The 6000-nt window shown below is 39.3% G+C and overlaps 1 long non-coding RNA gene across 2 annotated transcripts in view; it reads right to left on the reverse strand.

Moving 5' to 3' along the window:
- Window positions 1-4225, reverse strand: part of LOC133278425 (uncharacterized) — a 29774-nt gene extending 25549 nt beyond the window's left edge. The window contains exon 1 of one of the 2 annotated variants that reach the window (XR_009746549.1): window positions 4123-4225. This is a non-coding gene — a long non-coding RNA (uncharacterized LOC133278425). Of the gene's footprint in view, window positions 1-1841 lie in introns of both variants that reach the window. The other variant, XR_009746550.1, reaches the window with a different exon arrangement.
- Between the last annotated feature and the right edge of the window lie 1775 nt (window positions 4226-6000).

A 6000-nucleotide genomic window follows, 5' to 3' on the forward strand; every position in this document is an offset into this window, starting at 1 on the left:
TGTCTATTTTGAAAAATTTGAATGACTAATGCACCTGTACTGTTTACTGAGAGGTATACTTCAGATTTGTCTTCTAATATTTTACTTGAACACCCTGATGACCCCAAAACCTACATGAAATGGGGAAAAAATAATAATCTAATAATAACAGTACCACAAATGAGACTTTAATTGGACAGAGCCAGGAAGGACAGTCAGTAACTCAGCAGTCTTACCCCTGTTATTTCCCTTGAAGGAAGAGATAGTATTCGATGGTCACTTTTGCCTCACAGCCTGAATCCCAGGGAATTACAGATATTTTGTCAGTCCACCAAGTCATAGTAGCCTTCTGTGTCACTAACAATGCAAATGTTGCACATACAGATGATGACTGCATCTCCATGCCTCTCTGCCCTGATTCGGTTGGCACTGACTTCCCTGGAGCCACACCAGTTTCAGGCTGTGCTGTAGCTATAGCATGTTCCTCCATCTTAGCAGAGTCATGCATCCTTTCCTGGACCACATTTTAGATAGGCTTTTGATCTCAGCAATTGCAGGCATCCTGTAGGCCTCCCTCCAGCAAATTTATCTGCATAAAAAGATATTTTGCATGATTGCCTGGACAATACCATCATAGGTGAAGCATCTGCAACATAGCCTTTGGTACAGACTCCAAAACCTTTGAAACCAGCAGGCCAGAACATCTCAAAGCATGCCCCTTTGGCCAGACATGCCTTTTCAGGAAAGCAGGTTCACAGGGAGTGATGGTGTAAATGTACTTATATCATCTGCTGGAAAGGTTAAACAACACTGACAAAGGTCATAACATCGGGGAGTAAGTGGCCTCAACTGTTGCTCTGTCCTACAGCTTCAGCTAGTGTTATCCCTCTCATGATAAGACCTTGTACTCTTCGTTTGTGCCTGACCCACATAACACAATGTTGAACACCATTTCTACTTTCTACAGAAAATCTATATCAAATGACCGAAATCTGGGGCTTTTATCAAGTGTTTATATGGTAAATACACAAAGTATTATATGAAGCTTAAATACAGTGTATTAAATCACTTTGTAAAGCCAGAAAAAAAATAATTTACAAGTATTATTGTATTACAAGTATTATTTTAGACACAATTCAGAGAATTGAAAATTCTCAGATAAAGTGTTATTGACGTTTCAGAATAAAGTATTATGAATTAAAGGAAGCAGAATGGCTGCCGAGAGGCCTAAAGATGGTTAATTTAGATGCAGAGCTTAGTCTGAGTACAAGGTTGAATTTAAAGATGTAAACAGTTAATTGCCAGTGTGACATATAATAAATTGATATGATATTTTAACATGTACTTTTGGATAATAAGAATGATTTCAGAGAAGCAGCTATACAGAACAGCAGTGAAAGTCTTTCCACCCTGGTGCACTACAATGTTACTATTTCCTGCAGTTTCTTGATGAGGTTGAACTGCATTATCCACAGTAACTATTTATGTGTGTTTGATTAAATTTATAAATAGATTGTCAGAAAATAAAGTTACAGGAAATAACGGGGAAAATAAGAATGAAAAAACTAAAGATACATTGTCATGGGTAAAGTAAAAATAAAAGTGAAACCAAAGAATTGGTAAAACTCTTCCTCAGAGGCACATGATTAACATTTCTCTTTCTAAATGACTGCTAAGTAAAAGGCCCAAGTGTTGGGTTTACCCTGTCAGATTTTTTTTCTCTGTATTCTGGTTAGTTGTAATATTAGTAATCATACTTAATCTGTCAATAGCAATGTAATAAGTGTGCTTTTTCCAGTGGGAGCCCCTAACCCTAGTTAGCTTTTGTAGTAATGTGGCCACCCGGCAACATGAGCACTGACATGACTGCTGTACCATGGCAATCACAAAGGCCTGCTAAGAACTGATAAAAAATTGCTCCATCCCCAGTTCTTGCACAAAATTATTTACTATCTGTGTGGTTTTCAAGTAGGACAACGAGACAGGAAGTCCTGAAACTTCTCCAAGAGGTAAGATGTGGCTGTGTGAAGAACTGAGAGAAATTAAATTAAACAAAAGGAAAGTCAGCAACTAAGATTGTCAGAAGCAGATTAGATCAGATGCTTTTGTTTTAGTGAGAAAAAGGTTAAGATTGTTTGTTTCCCATGTTCAATGTTTTTCTTTTTTGTCCTTGCATAATTATTTCTCATGTCAAATGGCCAAACCAGGAAAGCCTAATCCATAACTGAAAAGGAAACCCCAGAAAACATGCTTTGTTTCAAGAAGGAAAAAATAATTGAAATTTTGAACTGATGATTTTTAGAATGACTGTGTCTGCTATTGATTTAATTTCTCCTCTTTTTTTTATATTGATGAAAATCTAGAGGGGATGCCTCAGAGGGATAAAGAAGACCCATTCTCAGAGCTGAGGTCTGGTAGCTGACAGGAACTCTGAAGGTGCAAATGCCTTTACATAGCACAAGGAGGATTCAGGGTTATCACAAGATGACTCAACCTGGTTGAAGAGCACTTTACTGGTGCATGCACTTTCCACACATGCCATAAAATTTCATGGCAGTGCATTAACCTGCTGGTTTGGAGCCTTCTATTCCCAATGAGGTCTTGGTGTTCTTTAGGTGGACATCTGGAGCAGATCTTCATCCAAAAGAAATTCAGATTCTGTATATTGACAGCTCACTGTAATGCACACCAACACACAGTAAATGGGGACAGCTGGGGAACTTACTCCACTACTGCTCTGAACTAAAGTACAAATGTAGACACACTTTAACAACTTCACTGAGGTCTGGTCACATCTTGTCATGCAATTTCTGTGGGAGCTTGTTCTGGAGCCTTCATTAGGAGACAAACCACAAATACAGCATTTATGATCAGGTTTGGGTGATATCCTATGTTGCAATTTTTTCTCACCTGCTCTAACAATGTAAAAAGTACCTGCTTTAAGTAGTTGTAATGCTTTCAGAAGGCGTTCGGTCAGCGGTGCTAGAGTCTGGGTTTTCCTACATCTCAGGAAGGTTTGCACAATACACAAGTTACTGATAAGTCCTTTAAGATGAAAGGATCACTTCTTAAAGGGATAATTCACATTTCTGGTGCATCAAATTATGACTTGTCAATATCGCACAAGAACAAGTATAATATATCATGAGGATCTTACTATAAAATTTTGTCTATTTGGGAAATAAAGGCATACATTATTTGTGGTTTAGATAAACTACTGAAAAGCTACCAGATTAAAATTACTTTTTGTCCCATACAATTGACTGCTACTGATGACCTAGGTGAGGCAGCTTCTAGATACCAAGCTCTTTGCCATCTGGTCTTTCAGAAGAGCAAAAACCCTGTATTTGCTTTGAAAGCAGCTCTGCCATATGGCAGCAACAGCACCTATTTGAATTCTCAAGGCTGAAGTATACCCTTTAGTTTTCATGAGAATTCTTGAAACTTCCTTGCAGAAATCTGGCATTGGAATAACATCCAAGCTGCCCATCTGAATGTGAGCCACAGGTTTTTTTTCAGTATTCTGATCCCCCTCTAACAGATACTTTCTTCATATTCATTTGCCAAACATGCATAAGATTACATGTCCTCATGAATATATTTGCCCTTTAAGTTGCTGAACACTGTGCATGTTCAGCAACTAATGCTGCATGATTCCTTTGTAAAGTGCTTTGATTTGGCCTGCAGTCAAAGCACCTGAATTACTTCTAACATCTCGGCTTGACAAGAAGATGTAATTGTATTAGTTTCTCAGTTTTTGAGAAAACACTTTAATTTAGGTCCAAATAATACTCAAATTTCAAGCAGCTAAATTCCCAGCTGAGACCTCCTGTATCATCCTGAGGATTAATTTTAGACAGAATGTCAGCTACTAATCAACACTAAGGATCCAATTACTTGTAATTTTTCCAGACTGCTAAATGAATTGTTGCTTGATGAACTGCCTCAAAAATATATTCGAATATGGTACTGTAAATTGTCTATAACGCCTCTAACAAAAGTTCACTTCTCTTTCTGCAGAGGCGTAATCAAAGCCAAAATTATGCGAGAGTGAAGTAAAGAGACAAAGTGCAGTAAATGTCACTGGCAACTAGTGGCTTTAAAGAAGGCATCTTCAAACACCTTGTAAGACACAGTGTTTACCTTTGATGTCTCTTGCTGGGCTTCTAACCTTTTTGTGCAGAATCTGGGACCAGGTGGCTCTTGGAAGTGCAGAACAAACTCTACTCCTGTTGTGAGGAAAGAGGATCTATACCATGTCTAGTGAGCTTTCTCCTCACTGTGACATTTAAAATACTAGAAACACAAGGGAATTCCTTTTGTCCCAAGTCACATTTCAATGGTATGCTCAGCTGCTTTGATGGAGGTGCCAGAGAGAAGCAGGCCAAAATTTGAGTACCACTTTCCCTCAGAGACAGCAGGTGCCATGCCAGGGATAGACAGAGGGAAGGAGAGCAACAAAGGTATGTGCACAATGCCTGGAGGTAATGTCTCTTTGAGGAGCCTGGACCTACCAAAGGCAGATCTCATGAGCCCAGGTGTGACGAGGCCTCCAGCCTCTCCAACACAGCAGCTGTTTTCAGCCTAGAATTTCTGAGATAAAATAATTTGTCAGCATGGGTCATCCCAAGCCACTCATCACCAGCTATGCCTGAAACGTTGCCCATTTCTTTTTACTTAGATAGTGGTTTAGACACAAAATCGGCCAAACTTTACACTTGTACCCTGACAACAGCTGTGGTCTGTAGAAAGGGTTTATTTTCTGATAAAAGATCACAAGTTTTCTGCAGCCATCACTGTTTTTCCTAACCCACAGAATTCAGTTACCAATTCTAAATGGCAGTACATATCATTCCAGAGCTAAAGGTAAATTGTCGTTAAAGCAGAAGACTTTAAAGACATTTTTCTCTTAGGGCTGGATCTTTCCAGTGACACAAGTCATTATCAGTACAGGTGACTGCAGTTGTGCAAATTTATCTGTTTTTTTTCCCTCTCCTTTCTTTTCTGCATCTCATTGAGAGCATGTTAAGTCCTGTAAGAAGGCTGTGGTTTACTTTTAGGAGAGAAGGCAAGAGGCTCCAGGGCCTTGGTATGCTTGAATTAACCTGGCCTAATAAGCTGTCTGAATCTACCTGTTTTTAATTGCCCAGCCAGCTAAAACACCCCTCTTTGATCATACAGATATATTTTGTCAGCTTTGATTTTTCTTTTCTCCCCTTCTCACCTATCAGTCTGTCACCAGCTGCTGTCATCTGTGAAATGCCAGTGCAACAAGTTGCAGTCGTGGTTTACTGTCACGGTCTGGTAGCATCCACTCTCAAAAAAAAAAATAAGCAAGCAGATGCACAGGCCCAGAACTGCAATGTTAGCTGACATAAAACTTCATGTGGTGAAAGAGCATAACCAAATAAACCTTGGTTATAGGAATGCTCTGGCGGGGACGGTTGTGTGGTTAACAATGTAGAAACAACCATCATGGATCAGCCCACTCTCCTCCAAATGTGGCCAGCAACAGATGAAGAATAAAACTAGACAGATGGAGGAGAGATTTCCTCAGAAATATTTCCCTAGTTCACCAAGTTTGCAGCTTGGTAATTCCCAAGACCAGAGAAGATGCTTTTTGAATTTAATGGCCCTTGACAATTTTTTCTTCTATGTATTTGTCCAGTTGTTTCCATAGCCATATAACTTAGCACCCTCAGTGCCCTGTGTCTCCAAAATCAGATTACTTGTTCACCATTTCCATTACTAAGGAATCTGTAAAGTCCCAGTTCTCTTCATGGAAGAGCCGAGGACTTCACCCTTTCCTTCCAGATGGAGCTCAACCCCAAAACCTCAAGCCTTCAGCTGATACAAGATTTTTCTGAGTGTAATGAAATTCACAAAGTACTTTAAGCGTGAACTTTTTCTCTAAACATATTTAACAAGGGAACTGGGGCTGGTGTCAAAGTTACTTCTTACTGAAGGATCAACTACTGTTTAATCTTCACATCAGTTTTTGCTACTGAGACTTTATTCTAG

Source organism: Pezoporus flaviventris, unplaced genomic scaffold (genome assembly GCF_033815535.1).
Source record: "Pezoporus flaviventris isolate CSIRO_AGI_PZ_B2104156 unplaced genomic scaffold, CSIRO_AGI_Pfla_v1 ptg000066l, whole genome shotgun sequence".
Taxonomy (NCBI): domain Eukaryota; kingdom Metazoa; phylum Chordata; class Aves; order Psittaciformes; family Psittacidae; genus Pezoporus; species Pezoporus flaviventris.